Source organism: Colias philodice, chromosome 2 (genome assembly GCF_061535455.1).
Source record: "Colias philodice isolate Cphi_HAF_F1 chromosome 2, ilColPhil1 Martin Lab GWU primary, whole genome shotgun sequence".
NCBI classification, from domain to species: Eukaryota; Metazoa; Arthropoda; class Insecta; order Lepidoptera; family Pieridae; genus Colias; species Colias philodice.
Genome location: NC_143087.1, coordinates 9,642,066 through 9,668,873, shown reverse-complemented (window position 1 = coordinate 9,668,873; position 26,808 = coordinate 9,642,066). Strand labels below are relative to the sequence as shown.

The following is a 26,808-nucleotide window of genomic DNA, read 5'->3' as shown; positions in this document are numbered from 1 at the left end:
TTGCCTTTTTTATTTGTTTTACTTTAAATTATTATTACCAATATTTTCAGAAGAAAATAAATTAATGTATCCAGAACGAGAGTTTCATTTTAAACTTTAAATGTATGTATAAAATAGACCAAAAAATTTTTACGAGAAATTAACAATAAATTATCTTTTATATTGTTTCTATCGATTTGAATAATAAAATAAAATTTGAAAAAGGAATGTTTCTTTTCAGAAAAATTTGCTATCCCTAGTATTTCAAGTACTTTCCATTCAGGGCACATCGAAAATTTCCACACTGTATATATACAAACAAATATACAGGGTGTCCCAAAAAGTAGTGATGAACGGAAGCTGGGAGGTAGAGGACCAAGAGGGCTATCCGAATCACCCCCATGTGTGTTATGCGATTTTTCGTATTTTCGGAGTTATTACATTTTTTTCAATTTTTCATCTATCGCCGAGTACGATGAGATTTTTATTTATGGTGACGTGAATTATTGCGCTAGATGCTTGTTTTTTTTTGTGTGCTAAGCTGAAAGATAGGCCAATTCAGTATGGTAACATTTACTATCGTTAGATCTTCGAATGGAATAAAAAAAAGAATTAAATGCCAAGAAAGATAAAATTACCCAGTATGTTCATAACTTCAAGGGCCCATAAAAAAATAAAATCACATAAAAAAGGTTTTCCATTTGGCTTTTAAAAACTTGCTCTATCGATCAGGTAGCCACCATAAAAATTTCATTTTATTATTCTGAAGGCTTCAATCGAAAAATTGAAATCTAAATGTGGTAAGTGCAAAATTTTTATTAACATGATGATCATTAAAACCAATAAATAGGTGTTTAATTACCAGAATTTTTTTAAATAGCCCCGCTGTTGCTCAGTGCAAGTGCGACATCACCGTAAAAAGTTGTCTTTTAATTGTCTGAATGCTTTTTTATCATTTTTAATGGTTTCTTCTGCTACTATGAATTTCCGGGTTATTTTGTCCAAATTGGGGCATTCTCTCAAGTAGCCGAGGTCTTTTTAGTATCCCCATTGAAAAAAAATCAATGGGGTTTATTCGAGGGACCGTGGAGGCCAGGCTTTAAAGCAGGCGTCACCGGCGCATGCGCAGGCTGCAACGACCAATCCATCTTTCAGGGTATTTTTGCCCTTTAGCCTGGCCTCCACGGTCTCCGGACATAAACCCTATTGAATTTTTTCCGTGGGGATACTACAAAGACGAGAGACTGCCACAATTTGGACGAAATAACCCGGAAATTCATAGTAGCAGAAGAAACCATTAAAAATGATAAAAGAGCATTCAGACATTAAAAAGACAACTTTTTACGGTGATGTCGCACTTGCATTGAGCAACAGCGGGGCTATTTAAAAAAAATTCATTTTTAAACACCTATTTATTGGTTTTAATAATCATCATGTTAATAAAAATTTTGCACTTACCACATTTAGATTTCAATTTTTCGATTGAAGCCTTCAGAATAATAAAATGAAATTTTTAGGGTAGCTACCTGATCGATAGAGCAAGTTTTTAAAAGCCAAATGGAAAACCTTTTTTATGTGATTTTATTTTTTTATGGGCCCTTGAAGTTATGAACATACTGGGTAATTTTATCTTTCATAGCATTTAATTCTTTTTTTTATTCCATTCGAAGATCTAACGATAGTAAATGTTACCATACTGAATTGGCCTATCTTTCAGCTTAGCACACAAAAAAAAACAAGCATCTAGCGCAATAATTCACGTCACCATAAATAAAAATCTCATCGTACTCGGCGATAGATGAAAAATTGAAAAAAAATGTAATAACTCCGAAAATACGAAAAATCGCATAACACACATGGGGGTGATTCGGATAGCCCTCTAAGTCCTCTACCTCCCAGCTTCAGTATATCACTACTTTTTGGGACACCCTGTATAAATATGCAAATATTGCTCGTTTAATGGTATAGGATAAGTAGTAAATTTATATATCAACAACATTCCTACGATAGCAAATAAAATCGAACTACTGATTTATTTATACTGTGGCATAATCACCCGCCTTCATAGGTCACCGGAGTTCATGCCGCGCCGGCTCCTGCGCAACGCGGGCGCGAGCCATCTCAGTGCCTAAAATGCCTAAACTTTCAGTACAAAGGGCTCTTAAGGCTTTAAATACCGTTTTCCATATGTAATTGATAGAAACAGTCAACCCTAGACACCTGGATAATTTACGCGAAGCGATTAGCAATTTCATTTCGGCGTCACAAAGTCTGCCGAAAGCTGGATGCGCCGGAAAGGATTACGTCCACTTTTTGCAGATTAAACAAGGGTACCTGGAGATCAATCATCTATGTGTTTACTGTTTATAAGCCGCTGTTTTATTGCTTCCCCGAAATATGTACAGCTATGTAAATAAACTGAGGTTATTTTCTTAGTTATGTAGGTGTTAGATAAGAGGGATTGTGAAGTTTCCAATTCCGCAAAATACTTTACATAAAAATATTTCCAAGATAAAAAAGTTTAAATTACAAAATAAAAGGCTAATTTACTAGTTTATAAGGAAACAAAACATACATTGTTTGTTAATTATAAATTCATAACACTTTTATAACTGTAAAAGCTGCATTGATAAGTTACTATTCACACATAGATTTTAGGGTTATTTTATTGGTATGCCATGTAAATATTTTACACTGAATTATAGTTACAAAAACAAAGAATTGTTTTGTATGTATAATGGTATAATTTGAACTAGGGAAGAAGTAGAAAGGCCTAAAACATGACACTGCCAGAAAAACAACAAAAACACAAGTAAATTATATTTTGAGTTCCGTATACATTAAATCAATATCCAATAAAACTAATTTAATACTTCTTATTAATATTGCATTACGTTTATGTTGTTTGACATTTTATTACCGCAATAAAATAATATTCAGTAATAACTCACTAGGCCATGTTATGAATAAGTAAATGACTTGATTATGATTTTAATTAAGTGCCAATTATAATGTCGGTGGTCCAATGATATACGTTGTTTAGAACGCAGAAGTTTATCATAAGTTACATAATAAAGTTACAGTATGGTAACTCTTTAGGTATATGAATTCTTTTCATTTTTGGAATGGCATCCCAAGACTATTGACAGATTATTGAACGTGTCAAGGTATCGAATTAAAAGATGATTGTTAACAAATTCCCGCATCCCTCGAATACCGACATCTCACCTCCTTGACAAGACAAAACGTAAAAAGCCACGGTGCATATGACAAGATAGCAACCAATTACTGGTCTGGTGCAGTTGTTTATCGGCCGAGCTTACTCATCTTAGCGTAGGTACAATTCACACCATCATCTCGCAAGTGTCGGGGGTTTTTCGTTTTTTTTGGACACACTTCAATGGACGAGCGAACGTTCTGGAATCGATACGGTTAGTAACTTCTAAATTGTGTACTTTTTAACTAGCTAGATATCTGACGTGATGAAGAGGTGCTCTTACCGATTTGCGTTGTCAAAATTAGCAGCATTGAGGGACATGATTCAAATTATTACATCTATGAAACAAATCTTTTTATCTGTATTTTAATTAAGTATATATAGGTATTTAATTCTACCAAGTGTTTTTAATACCCTACTTTCAGTGCTTTTGGAATGTATCATGCCTTCAGAGTAAAAATATACTTAGGTACCTACTCTAGTTTCGTAAATTTAAGAAAGTTTAAGCTCTAGTCGTAGTTACTATTTTGTAATCTGAGTTATAGTTTACACGCTCTAACTCAATAATTGTACCATCACCACCTCATGGTTTTGTTGCTGATCGAGCGATGTCGAACGTCGGCTGCCTTCAAAGGTTTTGGTCTGCGCCTGCGCCGGTGACTCGGCATTTTGCTCTTGGACGATGTAAACTTTTCCTCAACGCCTATAAAATACTTCTAATTTCAAAATAAAATATCAAGTTTTGATTACCTTTAATCACTTTTAGATGAGTTTATTTATGGAAAATGAACTACAAACATTAACCTTTTAGTGCCGTAGTTAGTTTGGTATTCTACTTCCTAATAATTGCAGAGATATACCTAAAAGTGACAAATTTGTACCATATTAATAAACTTTATTAGCTCTGTCATTTTAAAAAATAAGTATAAGAAACTACTCAAAAAACGCTAAGGACATCTTCAATTACATATAAAGAGTCCCATTCGTCTACCTGATTTCAATTACATCCGTTCGGATATGCTAACAAAATAATCGAGGACTTCCTACCGTTACACCCAAACATACTCAATTTCGTCTGTAAAAAGCAACCACTCATTATACATATATAATCTGTGCAACGGAATGGGTTAAACTTGAGCGGGAGTTTCCGCTCCTTTGTCATTGGGATTAGACTGATCCCGATAGTATAAGATACTGATCAGCCATATTCCGAATTTAAAGACTGCTTTGTTTGTACAAGTCGTTAAGTTTTGCCCAAGTGTTTCCAAGTATCTGACTAAGACTTTTTTTACTTAGGACAAATCGTGAAACGCTTAAAAAATACAAAATCATTTCTCAAATTGCCACTTTATTTCACTATCAAAACTAAAAATTAAAATGAACAAACCCAAAAGGCAACTTTAATTTAGCAGAATTGAAACGCAATTCCGTGAATAACGTAAGTCGTAAGTTCGTAATTCGGCAGCCATTTTGTGTAAAACGTCAAACGTACACGTGCAACTGGTGTAGTCTTTCAGGCAGTAACCTAACCCCGCCTTTCGGTCTCACGGCTGAAGCAAAAAACGTTGGTAACTGAACACCGGCGGGGGTGTGCGATATGTCATGATTTTGGAGGGGGTCTGAATGTACCACGCTATATAGAAATTGTTTGTTTTATACAGGGTGTAATCGTTAAGTGTGCACAAGCGATTATTCCGTAACTATTGCAGATATCAAAAAACTTTAAACTGATATCGAAAGTACTTAACCTAATGAGTAAAATGGCCATAATAAATTTTTAAAAATAAAACGAGAAATAACCAAAAATGTTACATTAAACGCTCCCATACAATTTATTTCCCATACATTTTGTATTCATAGTAGATTTTCGAAGTGACGTCCTTATTGTGCAATACAATGAGGAGGTCTATTTACAGTTTCTAAATGAACTTCCCTCCAAATTTGCGAAGTAATTAAAGCAGAAAACCAAAAAAACAAAAAAAAAGCTAAAATCTTTCATATTAAATGTATAGGTTGATCCAAAAGTAATGATAATTGGGTATTTCCTGTGCACATAAAAATATAAAATAAATGTTTTATGCTTGCTCATGTAATCACTAAGTTATCACAAAAAAATTATATCTACAGGCCACGTTTCCAAGTATTAACATTAATTTTAATGTGAACAGTGCGAGCCAGAATGTTTCCCGACGAAAAGAAGATCAACGATTCGACATTTAGAGGGTGAATTTCTAAATTTTTAATGAGATCAGGATAATTTTTTGTCACGATTTGTGACCATGGGCGTTACCTGGGTTCACCATGTTTATGCTGAAACCAAGAAACAATCAATGGCCTGGATGCGAGCTTCCAAAGTGACGGTGAAGATTTTCAAAGTGAAAATTAGTGGGATAGATTAAAGCCGTAGTTTTTTGGGACGCTGAAGAAATGTGGAATATTTTAAGAAGGTAGCCACTACTACACGGGGCTCTTACTACACAGACCAAATTAAAAGATTGCGGGTAGGTTAGTAAGAAAAAGAGACATGGCAAACTTCGGTCTTGAATGTTGGTTCACCAAGACAACGCACCAGATCACAAAGCGTCAGTTGCGATGGCTGCCAATCAAAAATCGGCTTTAAAAATGCTTGAACACCCACCCTGTTTGTAAGATCTAGCTCCTAGTTAATTCTATCTCTTACCTCGGCACAAGAAACACCGTCGATACAAGAAATTTTAAGACGACAGCGAAGTGATGGCCGATTTTGAGGGGTTTTTGTAGATGAAGTCAAAGTTTTTTTTTCTAAGTTAAGGAAAAAAAATATCGAAGTATATTATCTAGTTAGAAGACTATCTAGAGAAATACATAATTATTTTAACTGTAATGACCTTGTTTAATATTGATTATCATTACTTTTGGATCAACCCATGTACATGGGATATTCATATCTCATACTAAATGTATGGGAGGGTTTAAAGTTAATTTTTTAGATATTTCTCGTATTATTTTTAAAAATTTATTATGGCCATTTTACTCATTAGGTTAAGTACTTTCGATATCAGTTTAAAGTTTTTTGATATCTATAATAGTTACGGAATAATCGCCTGTGCACACTTAACGATTACACCCTGTATAGCAGGGGATTTTAGGCTAAACGTTTCCATGTGAAAGAAAGGACTAAATTATTAATTTCATTAATTATTAAATTTAGTAACTTACAAACGTAGTTTGATTGAACATTATTCAAGGAGGTAATCAAAATATGCATTAGGTACTTTAGGCACGATAAGCAAGAGCCATACGCACCTAAGTAAGTATATATATTTAACAAAACAAAAGGAAAATATAATCAAAAGTTAAACAGAAGCATATCCATTCCACGAAAATCTACGTAACTGAAGTGTTTGAATCAATATTGTTCATTAAAAGCAGACAAATGAAAACAAGACATTGTGCTATAATTCGGGCAATCCCAAACAGTGGCTGTACACAATCACGTGCCAATTGTTATGAATGTTTACCACATAATTACGTTAATCGTCGCACAAAAGACACAACAGACAAAATGTTCGCGACTATTGATATTACAATATCACGCTTTTAAAACCTATCCAACGTAACGCGACCTCCGCGGCTACACTCCTGCGAACAAAAATGGTCCAGGGAAGGGTAAATGAACTGAACATCAAAGGTCTTAATAAAAAGGTTGAATTATAAAGAGCTATCGCGTGAATTGTACACTTGTAAAGTTGCTTTGTTACACGGCGCCTGGCATTGTGAGCTGACAATACAACTTGTAAGGAATGTTTTTTAGAAATACTCCATTCACGAAACTGTTAGATGCGTTGGTTTTGTGGCAAATTTGATAATGTAACCTGTTGCTTTATTCAATGAGAGTGAATTCATTCAAATCATTGACAATGTCGCTTTATTGCCTTTTGAGGTTTATCTAGTTCCGCCTTTATTGGTATTTTTATGTTAATACATTGTATATTGTAGCTATTCATTATTCAAGGAGGTAATCTTTTTGAAATTAACAATTTTAATATATTTGAGTCGCCTTTAACCTTTAAAATAAACACATTTTAGGTTAGGTACCTATATTATTGTAAGATTATTAAATTACGATAAATGAGAAGTCACACCTAGGTATGTTGTCGTCCAATTATTTAATCTGTATAATTATAATCACTTAAAAAACATTTCTGCATATTTTACACATTTTACTTTATTCATATTTTACTTTATTTCCCTTGAAAATAAATACGGGCAATTTTTTACATTTATGTATATTATCTACATTGAATTCTACTTATGTATAATCGTAATACACCAAACTATCATACTCAAGGTTTCACCCTTTTTATCTAAGTCATACATACCTACCTACAGTTTTAAACACATAAATCTACACAAACATCTCGCAATAACCTAAATAAACTCACCTATTTACTACATACATACATACCCACGTGTGTGTGCATGCATGCGTGTGTGTGTGCGTGTTCACGCATGCGCGGTGAGGAAGCTGCGCGTGAGATCCGAGGCGCGCAGCTGCGGCGGCCAGGTGTTCGGAGCCCCTCATGGCAAGTACTATCGTGGTGAGAAAGTGACTTGATTTTGGATGAACAGATTTATTTATGCCGTGTATGTAGAATGAACGAGATAATGTTGTTTTTATAAACTGTTCGATAGGATTTTGCGTTGAAGCGATATGTTGATTAAATAAAAATAAATGAATTAGTAAAATCGCGTGTGTGCTTATTTATTAAGAAGCAATTTTTTTAAGTATCAATTTTTCTAAAAACTATAACTGACACATGGTATATTATTGGTTTACAGTTACTGCATATTTATTAGATAGATGGATATTTTCCTTTTATCTTATTTTGTTTTAAACATGACACTTATGAAGAATAAATACAAGCTACGTGAAGGATAAGCTACGTGATGTTCGGCTTTCTCATAAAAATTTACTGTAAAATATTGAAAACGCACGCTAAACATAATATATAATTCAATACAATCATCATATAATCATATATTCATAATTATGAATACCAATATTTAAAATGGAAATAAAACACAACAACTTCCGATCACGACAGTACCATACAACCCCAACTAAATCTGTGAATGCTTGCGCAAACCCGCTTCCATGACATAAACAGTCCATCAAGTTTAGCATTTATTTCGACCACGCCGGGCCAAAATATACCTTAAAAATCAAATACTTACTCGGAACCCTCGTGGAACCCCGAGCAATTATCCTACATGTTTTTATATCTGATTCTAGTGTATTATTATTCACGGTTTTAGTTAATATGACGGAATTATTCAAATGCATGGAAATTATTTCGATATACTGGACTAGCGACGCTTTGTATGTTGAATTTTCCTACTATATTTAATCATGTTGTTTTGCCGCGCGTTTTAAGGTGATGAATTAATTTTTCTAACATTTACGGCCCTTTTCAAACCTTCGTAATTTTTATATTATTAAAGTTGTCGTGATGAAAATTCTTGACAAGAAAGTTCAATAGTAACACAATACGTCTACCGTTTTAGAAACATGATTCCATGATATTTTCTCGATAGAAAAAAAAAATACAAAGTTCTCATTGTTATTTTTTTTTAATCTCTGGCATCTTCAAAATAACAAACGTAAAGTTACGACTTTTTGGATATTAACTATAAAATATACAACCTATACGTCTACCGTGTTAGAATTTTGAAATATGCGATGGTTTTGAAATAAACAAGAAATACTTGAAATTAGCGCGCGACCAGCCAATATAGCGAGAGCCGCCCTGTACCTTCCTACCCCGATCGCTGCACGAGTCATTCCCGCTACGGCCGTCACACGGGGAACTTGTGTCGCTTGCGCAATCGTAAAAAAGGGTGACAACACGATAAGACAAAATGAGACAAATGGGGACAATAAAGAAAATAAGAAGAAGAAACATAAAGGTTGGAGGAAAAAGAATGCTTACAATTGGAACAAATTAATGAAGTAAGTTGGTTTTATTTTAAATTTGATGATAATTGTATTATAGACGATATTTGATATGTACCCCTGTTTTAAGTACATAACGAATGTGTAAGATTTTTTCATTTATAGCATAAATAATCTTTTCAGAAATCCGGAATCCAGAAGGAAAATAAACCCACTGATTGTTCACAATGTGAACCCACTCCTTCGTAGGTACCTTTATTCAGTCAAAAATGTATGTTATCAACGCTCTACTGGTTTTATCGCATGATTCCATTTTTAGCAAAAAGCAACAAAGTGCAAAGAAATAAAAAATCATGGTGAACTTAGTGGAAGTATGGTGGATGTAATATGGAACAGGAGCTCATTGGAGTAGTATTATATTTAAAAAAATACGAAAAAATTTCAAGAATTACATTTCTTAGTAGGTGGTAGATAAGTATGTTGTATAAAGAATTTGATGTTGATATTTATTTCATTTATACTTACTACACCTGTGCGGGAAATTGCTTAGTACTAAAACAGGTTTATATTCATATTTACATAGTAATGTGAGTTTTCATTTCGAAAAATTTTGTGTAAGTATATTAAATTGAGTTCCTGGGTGATCTGGAAACACAATTGGGCCCGGAAGATGGCGCTGCAGTCACTCCTCCTAATCACATGAACCGATTTGGATGAATATTTGTGTGCACATTGCATTGTTGTGGGATGATTGGTTGATTCGTTTTCACTTTAGCTAATATTATGTATTTTTGTTGTAAACTTAATTTAATGTTTATAATACATTATTTTTGGTATAAATAAGCCAGTGTTCGTCTCACATTGCTGTACCTGCCTACCTACCCTACCAGGGCCTAACTTTGTTCTGGCTATTTTATTTTGATTATTTGTAATGAATAATTACAATTATAATAGAGTGCAAAAAATAAATACTTACATGCGTCAATATATTTTGTGTTTTTTTTAAAACAATTTTTTTATTTAAAAAAATATCATTCCGACCGCGGCTTTGCCCGCGTGGAATTAGGTTATATCGTGAATCCTGTTTTATCCCACAGAAGTGTTCAGTTCGGATAAAAAGTATCCTATGTGTAAATCCAGGCAATTAGCTATATTCTATCAAAATTGGTAATGTAGTCTTGACGTGATTAAGTAACAACTAACAAAAAAATATACAAATTAACATCCAAAGTTTCGCATCAGTTTTACTGTATTAGTGATATCTTCCACTCTTGACTTTGACTGAGAAGAATTAGGGTTTATAACTTCTTTCAGAAATAGTACCTTTCATTTCTGGGCATGATGTAATATCTACGTCAGCATCAAATTCTATCTAAATCAATTCAGTAGTCCGCGTTATTGAGTACCATTTCATTTTTTCAAAGTAACAATATTTTTTGTTATTTTAAAGATTATTTATAACCTGTATTATTTTGTAATAAAGTTAACATTACGAAATAATAATAATTATTAATAATGTCTAAGTAGTTGTTAAAAAGAAGATTATTTGTTTATAAGCAAGAAAATAAAACCAATAAATCAACAATTAAATAAATACAGTATAACAATATTATAACTGTATGACGACTCCATACATGTTTGTCCCGAGTCGGCCAGCGGCAGCGCGGCGAGTTTGCAAGAATGACTTCGCGCACAGTCCGCGTTCGCGATAGCGAGCTATTAGACTCCGCCCGCCAAGCAGTGGATTTTTTTTTGTGTATCGTCTTAACGCGAAGTATTTTTTTAAAGAAATGCTTAGCGTTTTTGCTTTTTTTTACAAAATATAGGTGATGATTTTGTATTTGTATTCTGCATTTGGCTTGGTAAAAAGTTATAGTACCATTTACTAATCTGTGTATTGTGTAGTAATCGTTGTCAATATTGTAGATATTTAAAAATATTGAGAGAAGTCAATCCATAATCACAGACTGAGTTGTAAATATAACTGTAATACATTCTTGTTTTTAATTAAATAATTAGTTCATCCAGTTTATATAAATAGATGTACTTACCAATTTAAAATAATTTATCCTACAACGGTCCTTTACAATACGGCTTCCCCATACAAATTCAGCAAAACCAACAAAGAACAAGGAAATTCAAGAGTATTATTCAATGATTCAGAAAAACAACAACAAATTACGATACGTCATTAGCTCTAAGAACTCTTATTTAACTTATTTGTGGCTCTCATAATATAGATGCCTACAGGACATAAATAACATTAACATAAATTATTATTAGATGCACGTATAATAACTATAGTTCTATGTTTATTTTTAATATCATTTTGGTCTTTCATAATATGTTTAAAAACATTTATTTAGTTTCTTAATCTATTTACGCCTAATCCGTTTAAAACGCAATGTTTTAAAGTAAAACACACCTGTGTAAAACACACATAATAAGGTATATGAAAAAAAGATCATAGTGGTTGGAAATAAGCTTCCACTCTATGGTCGCAAAATCCTTAGAATGTGCTTTTAATTACTTTTTTAAACTGACACATTCTACGTTTAAATAGTCATGTATTTATTCAAAGACATTATTATTCTTGTTATAATTTATTTAAAATATAAAGACTCAGTTGGATCTTTTACGAATTATGAATACATAATTTGATTCATAAAAATTTAAATTCATACTCCATAAAGAGCTAGCCGTGCCTAATTGTATAATTTAAAAGTCCAAATGTTCTGATATTATATGCAAAGAAATTAAAATGCAATAAGATTAAAAGCTCGTTTATTATATTCCGCCTTTTTTCTATTAAGGATTCGCTCTTAAATTATCTAATTTAAAAACCGTTAGTTGAGAAACTCCTTTAACCTTATACAAAATAGATAGTTCATGAATATTTTTTCAATGATACCTACGTAGATATTGTAAGTTAATCAAAAGCTTTAAAGCCTTGTATATTCGACACAGGAATTGTTTCTTTTATTAGCTCTTATTTTATCTACGTAACATGATTAGGTACCTACTTAGCCTATAAAAAGTTGAGCATCCATAAGGAAGTGATAATTATTACCTATTACATATTAATTATTTTTGATTTTGCTTCGTAGAAATTGTATGAATAACCGACGATTATCCGACTTTTAAATTTAAAATCATGTTATTGAATATTCATGTTCATGAAACACTGCTACTGCACTGTAGGTACTTAGTACTGGATCATGGAAACTCTTTGTCTCAACCACAGGTCTCAACATTTTACAACACGCATAGAAATATCTTTGCAATACTAGTTTTTCCTAATAAAATTATATTCACAGCAGTGATGAATCACCCATAAGACACACGTACATTCATAAGATTTAACATGTAAATCTCTAAATAATTCCAGTGCACATTAAAGTCATAATATTGTAATTGCAAAAGTGTGGCGACGTTTTGTCTAATTCCCTGAGCGATTAGGAGCGTGCGAGCTCGACCCGGCCACACATGCTCATCTTTCTTTTGGACTGTATATCATTTATACGGCACGATCACGGTACGATTATGTATTAGTGAATACGCGTGTAGTAAATCTTTATTTATTGATTTTCTCCATAACTTGGAATTAAGTTTTGGGTGCTAGACACTTTCTGTTTCACGTTTTGACATTTTAGATAGTGTTATGTTAAATAGTAAATACTTAACTGTATTCTGATCTTTAAGGATTTGGCTAACAGTCACACAATTATTAATTAAAAAATGAAGAATTAATTGTTAAATGAAGAGGGAACAATTTTAAAGTGAAAGGAATGATGATGTTTCTTCGTAACTAATGCAAATTCGAAAGACATTAAAATATAAAAAAAACTTTCTAATTAAAGACACAACTACTGCTTAAATCATCGTAAAACGATATCAAAAGTATCGTAACATATAAAGCATCGCTAGCGCGTATCGCACGGTATGAGGACCGAAGCGCGAGCGCACGGCGATTTGTCGCATTTCACGGAGGTCACGGCGGCCGCGGCGGGTCACGCCCGCTAATGTCACGAGGAGCTTTCCAAACTCACGACACGCTAAACTCTTCCGATTATTGTTTCCCGTGTCGTCGACAGTTAAGTGCTTTTCCTCATTTCAGATTTATCATGAAGTTTCAAAGCTATTTGTTACGTAAACGTTTTCGTAGCTGCTATATTAAAACAGATCAAAATGAAAGTTTGTCATGCTTTAATATATTATATTATACGAGCTTCATAATTTAGGAGATTAGTAAACCTTAATGTGAATATTGAGGTAAAATATGACGTTAATATGCATAAGTATTCGTTCATTGTTTATCATAAATATCAAGAGAGGAACGCAAAATGGAGGTAGGTATTATACCTACGTGATATGCAATTTTCATAAATCAACATAATTGTTGACGTTAAACATATAATTATTATTAACCCTATCTTATTTATATCACATATTTGTGAAGCCTATAAAAGTTTGTAAGGGTGGATAGAGGCTTGTAAAACTCGAGAAACAAGCACTCTAGAAGGCACAGAGATAGACTATTGCGGGCTATAACATAGCCTCAGATAATATAATAGGTACTATATTGGTACTATAACTAACATTTTACATAGGCCTTTTATCTGACGTCCACGAAACCGCAGGAATAAGCCAATTAAACAACTTTTAATCAAGTCAGTTAAAAAAAACAAATCGAGTCCATCCTCCACACAACGATGATTTTAATTGTATCATGTCGTAACGCGGTGACCAACCTAGTGATTCGACCAGCAACCAGCGCACCCGTGCTTCCGTTTCCGGCGGCGCGGGCGCAGCATCCGCGACCAACAGACCGACACAATCTACGTGTGTGTTAGTTAACATGAATTTTAATGTGGCTATATTTCCTGAAATGGACTTTGACCTTGTGAGTGAACTAGGGAAAAGATAGAAAAAAATATCTATACTAATATTATACAGCTGAAGAGTTTGTTTGTTTGTTTGAATGCGCTAATCTCAGAAACTACTGGTCCGATTTGAAAAATTCTTTCGGTGTTAGATAGAATATTTATCGAGGAAGGCTATAGGCTATATATCATCACGCTAAGACCAACAGGAGCAAAGCAATGCGGGTGAAACCGTGGAGCACAGCTAGTATTCATATATATAACAATTAACATATCGTACAGTTTGCTACAAAATATAAAAAGTGAAACATGAAATCAACACATGCATATCCATCTTAACCTTATCTTAATCTTAATCTTAATACTATTATAAAGGCGAAAGTTTGTAAGGATGTATGGATGTATGGATGTATGGATGTATGGATGTATGGATGTATGGATGTATGGAGGTTTGTTACTCTTTCACGTAAAAACTACTGAACCGATTACAATGAAATTTAGCACACATATAGAGGGTAACTTGGATTAACACATAGGATAGGTTTTATCCCGGAAATCCCACGGGAACGGGAACTATGCGGGTTTTCCTTTGAAAACGCGGGCGAAGCCGCGGGCGGAAATCTAGTAATCCATATAAAATTCGCATGCGTCAGACCGCGTCGGATGGCTGCCCATTACGCCGTCCGTCCGTTTCCGACGCGCGACATCGCGACGGACTGAACAATGTGTGACAATGTGCTGACGTCACACCCTCCTAAATGTGATTTGTTTATGTTTATCACACCTATGTGCGTCAAACGTTACAAAACATGTATGTAGAAACAAAAAAAAATGTTGTGTAGGAAAATAACTAAGCTTGATATATAAAATAATAAAGCTAGACGTACTTAAACATCATTTACACAGAGCTTATGTTAGAGCTTTCAGTTTTAACTTAAACTTAAGTATATTTAATGCTTCATAGAATGATAAATAACGATAATCTGTGATATTACTTATCTTTGAAGATAGATCATCACATCTGTGATGAGGTTTCATTAGAACCATTGATTTAACATTGCAACATCCATGCAATCGGATATAGTACGATCGTCCGGCTAGGCTAAGACAGAACAGGTTTGTAAGGGGATATAGAGGATAGCTGGCATAGCGGGCACGCGCCCGCATCCTGCGCGAGATGAGACGCGTCTTCCGTCGGGCGGTTGCACGCGCGGCCGAGCGCGACGGGGCGACTGGACCGAATGGATGTGTGTATTTTTATATTTTATAGCAATAGCAAATAAAAACTTATATAAAGAGGGAATTGATAAATAACACAGGATCAAGTTTTCAGGTAAATTTAACATACCTAAATGTTTTAAAACATGTATGTGCACTTTTCTTAACGTAATGATGATGTTTGCTGCAGACAAGAAAGTGTTCGAAGCTTTTTGTGTTGACTTAAGTCCAAAACCATTATTTTAACTTGTTCAAATTGAAATTAGGACTAAGTTGACCTAACAAAAAAGTGCTGAGATAGGTACTTGTGTTTACGTTATATAGGTATGTAAAATTTATTCTTATACAAAACTAGTATGTTATACAGTAAAAACGTAAAAAGATGAAATAAACTGAGAATGCCACATTTGTTCTGCAAACATTTCGCATCCGTTTAAGTCAAAGAAATTGAATAGGAAGCCACTAAAGCTTACCTACTCTGAAAATAGTTGTGGAAATAGAAAAATTGCTCCTAGTAAAATATGCCCACGTGATAGATATACATAAATAACGTTCTGAATAAATTTTGTACTTCGTTAAAACTAAAACATAGATAGGTTTGTTCCTTCAACATTTTTTGTTCATTATTTTACTAGAAAATAAAAGAAAATAAATTGATTGACCATTTCACCTCAAGCTCCCCAATAGCTCACATCTGCATCGGTGTAACATTACTAGCCAGCCGCTGGACATCGCGCGCTCACCGTACAATCACAACCATTTGTTAATTATCCAACCATAGGGATGATAATTAGTACAGGTAGGTATCTTATTTTTATAATTCTAGAAGGAATACTACCTAGAGAGAGTTGAGTTCCAATGTGAATGACAAGGTCAAAATCACGTCGATTATCATCTTTGGTACTAGAGAAACAAAAGATTATCTTAATTATCTATTAGAAGTATACACAATCAACCATTATTGTCTAGACTACATTTATTTTAATTTATTTCATAAATTAATTATTGTAAATTGTAATTTAATTAGGATCATGTTTTCTTGTCAATATAAAGAAAAGTTATTTTACAGTGATACCTAGATACATAAATCACCACAAACAGCATTATTGTCGAGTATTCCATTCATATATTCCTTGAATGAAGACGCGCGTTGAAATCTTTTAAAAGTATCCTATTTGGCCCTTTATCATCGATTCCGATTTACATAATATGAAAGTGCTTGCGCTAAACTTTAATATTATATAAATTGGCTATTAAATAAACATTAACTATTGATGTAAAAAATCTCTTATAGTACAATGGACGATCAATGCGGTAGCTTCCAATTCATAGATGATTGCAGTCAATGGATATCAAACTTATTGAGATTATGTAAATTCCTTGACACGCGCTGTAGTCAAAAGTATTCATTTGTATCTTTTTGATGGGGTAGCAATAAACTGTACAATTAATTTGCATAGATATAGGTTTATTGAATATTGATGTATGCGAGATAATGAAAAATGATATGTATTTGTTAAAAGGACTAAAGGTCGGTGTAGTGCAACGGCAAAATTATTTTATTACGTGTAAAGTATCGTAAAACTGGATTACTAATAAACATATAGGCATAAACATATTAAATCATTAGCCACTTGAATATTATACCAAGGTACTCACTTACGATGAAAAGACAATATTGATTTTATTTACCTTCTTAGCTGTAATGTTAAAAACCAAATCTCTTCTATAGTTAACTTTTGTAATATTTTTTAGTGGCGTTACTCGAAATAATATCCAACCAATAAACCCACTTTTAAAGCCAAACATAAATTCAATACTTGAATATCTTTGTAATTGTGTCCCTATTTTCCATATTCGGTCTCTCAGAGGTAATGGATCTATACAAGGTTGTCTCATATAATCGACCTTTACCGCCTATTCTATTATCACCTTAAACTTACACGCCATCTGATAGCATTACGAACAATACATATTTAAATAATTATCAAAACAACTTAACAATGAACAGGTGGAGCAAAAAATTCGGGTTCATTGACACCACATCTATACAAACGTGTCATTTTAAAGTATTGTATTGATGAAAATTTTTAACGCATCGGCACCTCTTGGCTCTTTGTATTCGTATTATTGGCTTAATTGTTTGGCAATTAAGATGGTCATTGGGTCAAAGCCTTTATAGATCTGTTTGTTTATGATTATTCGATTATATTGTAATGAGTTTTTGTAGTGGTTATCTACAATATTAACTGAATCGCTTTCTTTTGGTGTGTTTTATTCTCTAGGTGTTAATGCTTATCTATTTTAAGTCTATGGAAAATAATATATAAGAAAACATATTTTTATTTTCATTTTTTTTATTCTTTATTATAATATCATAAAGAGAAAACCAAATAATATTTTATAACTTTGTACAAAATACATGTATCGTTTAATATTGATTATTTAAACACGTGCACATTCGTATTAGTTCAAACTTGAAATAAATATCGCACAACAAATTATTTCTGCTCTGAATAAATTTTATACGCATTTTAAAATATCTTTTGAATACGAACGTGAGATTTATGGCGGCGAAACCCGTTCGAAGGGTGGCTTTAAGACGAAGGGAGAGTCTCCCTTACCATTTTCTTATATTTTTTTCGCCCTGACAAACCCCAGCTGCTTTAATACATGTTATAAATAAAAATCGCGATTTTGACCCGTCACGCGTGTAAGGATCGCAATATTTCACAAACTTTGATTTACAATATCACCTTCCTTTATTAGCTTGTATTAAAGTTTAAATTTCGATAACAATATTTTTTAACGTGTGTTATTTTTCTTTTGGCGCATTCGGCACAGAACATCCTCTCTGCTTTGTCGTAATTATTATTAGATCAAACCGGAACCGTTTGAAACGGTAAACTAGTGTATTTAAATTGATACTACAACTACTATTTATTCGTAGTGATAAAATTACATAATCATTCCAATCTGCAAAAAAAATATTGGAATGTTATGAAAATTTAAAATCATTATAAAATTAAAATACGTACTATATGTATCCAAATATCTTACACTTAAGCACAATTAAAGAAGAACACATCTTTTATACTTGTAAATATTTTATAGTTCTAGTTGTATCAATAACAAATTTCAATAATAATGTCTGATACTAAGACTTTAAAAACAAACACACGACATCGAGAAGCTTCTTGAGCTATCAATTAGGTTTGCGATAGGCCCTTAATTGCAGTCCCTGATACCGCAGCCTTCCTGCACACCGTGGGAACAACCACCCCTTATAGCTGCAACCCTGGTACCCTTACGACATTGTTACACTCACCTTACAACTGTTTGTATTTAATTAATCGAATTACGCCAAGTTTTTATATCAATTCCGACATGGAAGTTTTTGAAATTAATATTTTAATACACACGATTTATTTTTCAATTTATTCTCATAAAAAATCGCAAATTAAAAAGCATTTGCAATACATGTTTTTGTCGTTCTCTTGTTACCTCATGAATTTTGCAATATCCTCGTAATGAAAACTATAATTTGTGATCGTACGACCGATCGAGTGTGAAATCACATCCACGAAACTAAATTAAACATCAAATGATGTAACTTACCGTCTCTTGATGTGTCTTACTCACTACGCAACGCGATGTCGCGCGTGAATGTACAAACTCACATTGGAGCACTTTGTGTATGAGTCTATATCTAAACCCTGAACAACAGTAAATATTATAAGATTAAGAAAACGCATATTACGCACTGCGGGGTCGTGAACTTTATATTAAAGTTTATGCTATAATCCAACATGCTGGCCGTTCAGATTGACTTAAGATCTATTCAGTTTTTGCATGTTCACCTCGAACATTCGACGGTCTTAACCAGTTAAGGTGGTTCTGCAGTCCAGACTGCAGAACCACCACTGCTCTGTAAAAAGAATAAAACATAGGTTTACGCCATGAGAAGGTAGTTTTTTTGCTGTAGTTGACTACATGTAAGGTTTAGATAAAACATTGCTTGTGAATAAAATATCGTTTGAAATGAATTATGATGCTGTATTAGTAGGGAAAATATAAGGTGCATAACACATTTCTGGATAATTTTAGTGATATTATTTCTAAAGTAAGGTAATAACAGCTATGATGGCGGTGCGGTTAAATGATTTATTATGTTACAGTATAATGCATGTTTTATTTACTATTAGTACATATAATAAATCAATAGAAAGCCACGGACAATAAAACGCACAGTCAGTAAACTACTCGAGCATAAGTTTTAAATATCATAGTAACAAATAACAGCGACTCATAACGAATGAACCAAAAAATAAGCCAGATCGTGACGTATTTTAGATCAATATAACGGTAAACTGTCTCAACTTTACTTTTGCAAAGTTTTTTCGAAAACAACGTTTTACACGCTTAATTTAATTTAATTTTTATTTAACGATCTCGCTTGATGATAATGGGATGTTTTCGTGAAAAAGATAACAATTAGATACCTGACGTTAATCAACAAATACCAACGTCTGCAGGCTTAGCTGTTCAATTTAATTATTTTTCAAAATAATCGGAACAAAAATCTACAAAACACGTGCTTTTTTACTGCTAATAGTGAACCATTTTTCTATATATATATTTGATTGTTTAAGTATTTGAACCGTAGATTTTTCTTATCCTGAATTTTCATGCAAAACATTGGTAGTTCATTAAAATGTTTTTTGGCATGTGTCACTTACATGATAATAATAATGTATAGGTATGTAATATTTTTCCGAGCTTGAGTTCTTACCCAACATTTCAGTATAGGTATCCTGAAATAAAAAACAAAAAATAGACAATTGAATGAATATTATATTCTACTACAGATACGTTATAATTTAGTTACTAGTAGGTATATCTAGTTTATCACATTTCACTCCGTACAACAAAACGGTCGCACACTGTCTCAAAAGCATGCCCTATTACCCAAAAATATTGTAATTTAATAACCCCATCGACCAAGTTCAACTGGTCCCAATCTATTCACTTGTGAAAATCGCACAATTGATCACTTGTCAACCGACACCCATTGTGAACGATCAATGCTATGCAAATTTTTATTATAAGAACTGTTTTCGGTCGTAAATCCGCAGAGAATCGCCAAATGTAGATTCGTATCATAACACGTGGTAATTTATATGGTGATTCCAAGATTCTAATGGCTCATTGCTTAACTAATCGTTTGTTCAGGTTGTAGATAATATCGCCCTACTTTTTAACTTGCTAACTTGTTGCTAAGAAAGGGAGGAACTGTTCCGTACGTTTTAATGGTGTGTTAACAATTGAGGTATGTTTGGCGATCAAGTACTCAAAATGTATGTTGAGTCAAATAAATATGATTGATGATTGAATATAAAACTCGTAAGTAAATGAAAATTAACAAATTATGTAGAATTTAGGTCAATTACTAGTAACTAACAAGGTCCAAAATACAAATCGAATAATTAACACATACCTCAAACATTAAGTACTTAACATTGCGATCTCAGCCTCTTTTTAAGAACATGAACATCCACAATGAGTTACTAAATGACCAATCCATACAATAGGTCCCAATAAAAAGCGATGTGAAGTTCAAGGCCGAATAATCGAACACACGATAGCACAAAGGGTGACCTTGGCGGCTTATCATAATAAAAAAGGTTCATTTACACTGCTGCAACTGTTATTTTGAGGAGCTATTGTGAGAGGACACAGCGCCCACACGGACTAACAGGTGTTGCATTGTTATATGCAAATTACACTTTCGCTCTCAGCCTATATGATTTTTGGGAGTAACGGACACTAGACAATAGCCAATTTTATTCAGTATGATCTTTAAAAGAAAGTAAAACTGATAATGTGTTTTTAATATCGCAGATTTTATTCGGAAATGCGCAATATACATTTTCAATCAATCTTTTAATAAATCGTAATATATTTAAGTACTTAGTAGGTTCATAAAAGTGAGCGTAATTTGACTGGAAAACGAAAGATAATTTATTTAAGTTTCTTATCTTTATGGTCTGTCCTGTAAAGTCTAACAATTTATAGTTCCTGAAGGCATACTTTATCGAGCAGTTAGGTACTGTAACGGATAATAACTTAATTGGCAATTCCGAACAGTATACAACTGAATCTATGAATCTTTTTCGACATTAATTAATGTCTCAGATATTTAATACATTTACATTAAATGTGAATAATGTAGATTTTCACTTGCATATCAATACCTATTAAAAATGTTTTTTTTTTCTGTTTCAGATTCGCGAAATTCGATCAACTGGACAGCAAAGCAACAATTGTACAATAGGTAATTTATCACTTTACATGTAACTAAGTTTAACACCTATAACGGTCAGCGAAACCAGTTGATACCCTCAAATCATAGCGAAATTTAAATTAAAACTAGTTGTGATGGACGGCTTGTTAATCGCCATTGTTGGTCTATGTATCGAGTTAAGGAGTTTACACGCCATTTAATTCGCATAAGATGACAACTGTCTATTAATACAGTATTATGTCTAGAAGGGAAATTTACGGGTAGCCGTAGCGTGGGAATGAGCTATATTTATAGAAGGGTTATTTTTGCACGTAGGTATCTTTATTTAGATATTTTATTTTATTTCGGGTTTATTTTTGTGTTTGTTTGTGAGTTTGTTTTCGCGTAAATGTGACCTTTGTTGCTAAGTCTTTCAAGGTCATGATATTTTCGTATATTTTATAATTAATAACGATCTTCTGTCATCTCGTGCACAAAAAGCTTGAACTTTTTGTAATAGCCTTTAATAATTATACATAAATTAAAAATAATACAAAAGCAATGATTTCTTGTATAGATACTTAACCATCTCATTTTTCAATCAAAAGTAGCAAATCTGAATAAATACTTAAATACACATGATTAAATATGTCCTCTAGATGACGGTGGTTTACAGTTGACACAGGTGCGCTCCAGATACGTACTTCATCTGTGTGTTTATGGCAACGTAACCACTCAAATATGTTGTTTCGTTATACCTACTTGGCAAATATGAGAACCTTATCTATACTAGCTGTGCCCCGCGGATCTACCCGCAGACAAACCTGAATTTCTATAGTTTGTGTTACTCTGGTACATAACTGTAGGTAGCTGCCAAATGCCGTTCATGGAAATTTCCTGGCACATAAGATCTAGATCACTGGCAAATCATCATCAAAATATGTTCAGTGGTTTTTTATCGGACGATAGGGAAGCTTTTGACCACGATGTCACATACTGGTTACCTTAGATTCTATCAATTGTATTTATTTTGCGACGTTACTAAATTGTGAAAGCTTATAAGTGATACCTTCATAATTTTAAATACACGGATACAAAAAAAAAAACATTTCTTCAGGGTACGTACACGTGTACGTTTGAGGTACCTCAAAGAAGAGCAGGTCCATAAACAATATTAATAAAACATACCTACAATAGAGTGATTAACTATTGTTAAAACATATTAAAGCTCATTCTATGTAATGCGAGTAAATTCGAAGTTTTCGTGACAAGTTCATTTTAATTTAATTACTTATTGTTTAAACACATATGCATATTTATTTATTTGTTTATCATTAACATCAATCTATTTAAAACATATTACAATATACAAGTCATAATTAATTTCATTTTTAAAGGGTAAGATGTTGGAAAATTTACAACCATAATGTAACTCGGTAACGTTTTCGCAACAATAAAGCTTTTTTTACATTATACAATGGCTTATTTTTAGAACCTCAGTGAAATTAACAAGAGATGTAATTTATTTTTCTCGACCATGAATTAAACAAAGTAATTTCATCACCTGGGTATTTAGAAGAAATTAAAATTAAAGGCTTCTTAGTAAACTGTTATAAAAATGTAATTGTATATGATTGGAGGCCGTAAGTGATTTCCAAAAAGGATGTAAAGAAAATATAACAATGAAATATAATTTTGTACGTAGGTATGTTAATATTTTGTTTATTATTTTAAGTAAAGTATCTCTAAATTACATATACCTACCTCTTTCCCTTTTTTATAATAAAAAAAAACTTTAACTTTAGAAAACTGCCACTTGAAAGCTAGATTAATCTGGAGTAACCTGGTCAAATACCTAATACAATTTTGATAGGTTCATATTCAATATTCATTTCTATTTTCTTAGCATGCCTAATTCAATGTCACGTTTGTTCGGCAAAAGTAAAAAGGTCATTGCCCAAGGTTTATTCCAATTCTGATACATCAAAGAAATGGTTCACTTATACAATATTTGATGTATGAAATGAGACGTGTCGGGGAAATAGGGAAAATGTGTACCTAATCCAAGTTCTACGAGAAGTTATAATTAAAAATGTTGTTTCTTCCCTTGTATTTTTATTAGGTGTATCTTACGTGTTTAATTAAAAATAATAAAACTTATCTAATATTAATTATTATCACGTTCTAACAATCTCTTGAGATACGAAACAGCACTGCCTTCTAAGTTCTAAATATAACGTTCTGAAAACTTATGGGTGTTAAAACCATTGTTATCTTGTGTGTAGGAATATACGCTCGTCCTTACGTAGTCTTTGTACTGAATGACGCAAGAAAAATGTATCTATTTACAGTTAATTAAATCTGCCCACGCTAAAGTAGAACGTTCGACACGCCTCACGCCGCCGCGGCGCTTAGATAACTTTTAATTAGTGAAAGGATTAACTTTACAATTTCTATTTTGATTCGCTCCATTATACTCTAGTTTCTCCAAAATCTACATATAGAATAAATGACTAGAAATAAATACCACTATTCCAAATCATTACCAAAACAATCCATCCATTTCACTTGAAACTGATAAGTTACTCTGTAGTCTATACAAATCAAATGGGGAAAGCATTTTCTAATCAAATCAAGAAATTAACATCAAATATGGCCAGCACATTATATTAATCTAATGAAAAGTTAGCATTAGAAAGGCAACTGCGAAGGAAATGCAATTTTCAAAGTCTAGCTCTGCGTGCGCGTAACGAGCACTCGTCAACACCTACCGATAGCATCGCTATGACTGGCTGGAAATTATTCCGAATGGTAATTACGGCGATTATTCACGGCCGGCCGGGGGCGGCAGCCATTTTTCAACAGTCACCATTCTTAATTATGAGCCGCGCTGGACGCCTGTCGAAGCTTTGAGCCGCGCCGTCACCTCGGGCCGACTTTTGCTATCGTAAGACGACGACTATTCTCAAATCGGACGATATATTTACGCAAATGTTCAAAATCTGGGTATGATCCTTCCTTACCTACATACATCCTTATATACTCTAACGAAATCACAGCTTTTGGAAAATCCTGGATTAATTTAAGAATACATGTTGTAATTTAATATTTAGTTTTATAGCATTCAATGTACGTTGTAATTTTTATATCTATATAGACATTTATGGAATAAAATTTCAAATAAAGAGTGGTCCATATTCCAAAACATAGAAACGTCTTTTGTAAGAATATACAAAAGTTTTCTTTTTTAACATCTTTATATTTATCTGTACCTTACATAGAAACGCAGCCCTTAAAATTTACTGACGTTTGAATCTCCTACAATTATCGCATACGAAAAGTCACAATGCTCTATGTGTAGAGCGATACAATAATAGCCCTCTTCAGTGAAACTCCACACGAGAACTTGACTAGTGTTTATTTATCGTTTTTGAAGGCTTAAGGAAGACAGATGGAATGTGTTTTTTACATGGACATGAGGTGTAAAATAAGATTTTTAAACGATATGTAAACACTGAACAGACGCGAGATGCAGTCTTTACAAACACTGGAAAGTAGTCCTAAAACAATGCCTTGTCAAAATTTATTTACTCTACATGTTATATTCTTAATTTATTGCTAAAATTGTTTTATTTATTATTTGTAACCAATGGATTAATATTGTGATCTATAAAAAAATACAGCAGTTTCTTTGGATGTTAATTATCAGCTAGACCAAAGATTCATCAAGCCATATCCATAGGCCTGGATAAGACCAAACACGAATGAAAACTTTAATAATGTGATGTAATAGTTAATATGTACTAGCCTGAGAGTATTTTATGTGTTGTGGCAGTAAATTACAAATATACCAATTGGGAATCGGATTCGAATTCGGATCCACAATTTTTTTCTTTTTCTCGTTCAATTTCTAACGGTGTGAATGTGCAGTGAACAGCTTTGGTGTATATCACACTAATCTTCTTATTGTTCTTTAGCATTCTCAAATTCGGTACAGAAACAATTTGTATTTATCAAGTATTCTTAACTTTAAATCTTTCAAAACTGATATATTGCAATTAATGCTACTTATAAGAATTGAAATTAGACACGATATCAATTAATTTGGATACCATTTCGACATATTATAACAATTGAATTCCAAGCCCAAGATGCCCATTATGCATCTTTATGGTATCATCGTAATATTTAACCTTTATTAATTTTGAGTTCATAAATAAAACATTACGTTATAAATGTGTTTTTAATAGCACTTATTTTGTTTAAAATTACTTCAAAAAGTTAAAATTTCACATCTTTTCTGTTTCTGTTTTTCGAGATGTTATCCTTATTTTTTCTTTGTTTCGATTTCTTTTCTTCTTAATGGAATTTTTATTAAAAATATGCTATGGCTTAAATTAGATGTTGACTTTGCCAATTATGAAATGTTACAGCCAAAGAGTGTTATAATCAAAGTTAACTTAAACCTGAACTCAAATCTTTATAAGGTCACACTTTAGTCTAACTTCCATTAGGCCTTACCCAAGTACGCAAATTGTTTTATGCAACGGTAATTTTAATCCAATTTTTTCGAAACTCAAGTTTTTGTTTATTTTACGACATTTATGTCTATATAAAAATGGGATAACAGTGTGATTAAAATTACAACCTCACTGAGAAACGACTTCCAGATAATAATTGAAATTGCCGTTTGGTCACGACCATATCAAGTACAATCGACATCAAAAGTCTATTTCATATTGAACCATCAAATTCCCTATGAATAACATCACAAACACTTTTCTCGAACCTTTTATTCAATTTATAAGATTATGTGAAAGGTCCAATTCTGAGAAATGCTACCCTATGAAGAATACAATTTTATTTAAAAATTGTGAAAATTTTATTGGTAAGACATGGCCAAAAGGTTTATTCTATTCGTTTTATCCAATTTCCATTTTTCATCCATACCCATATACGTTATCCTGGGTCTTTTAATCATCATTGTTCTTGAGAAAAATATATTTTACACAATTGCTCAGTCACGATGCGTCGAATTTGTGAATTTTATTGTATACGTCTTTTGTCCATCCAACATCACTACAATTTTTCGATCATTAAACATCTTACAATTTTTCCACTAAAAACATTTAAAAGGGGAATGCACTTCTCTACACGCGTGTACTCCCCGATTCCCGGGCGTGCTGACGCCGGCGAGTCTAATCGGCGTTTATTGGAGAAAACCGATTACTGGCGACCACGGCCGAAACCGTTTCAACATGTCACCATCACCAGTGACAGGCCACTGAAGAGT

The 26,808-nt window shown here is 32.8% G+C and overlaps 2 long non-coding RNA genes across 2 annotated transcripts in view; both read left to right on the top strand.

Annotated features, from left to right (window-relative positions):
* Nucleotides 1–26,808, top strand: part of LOC149490715 (uncharacterized) — a 244,929-nt gene that overhangs the window by 195,241 nt on the left and 22,880 nt on the right. The window contains exon 3 of the long non-coding RNA XR_016317216.1: nucleotides 21,518–21,566. This is a non-coding gene — a long non-coding RNA (uncharacterized LOC149490715). The remainder of the gene's footprint in view (nucleotides 1–21,517; nucleotides 21,567–26,808) is intronic.
* On the top strand, nucleotides 8,700–10,258 carry LOC149490716 (uncharacterized). Its single transcript, XR_016317702.1, has 3 exons — nucleotides 8,700–9,188; nucleotides 9,315–9,376; nucleotides 9,451–10,258. It is a non-coding gene; the product is annotated as an uncharacterized LOC149490716 (long non-coding RNA).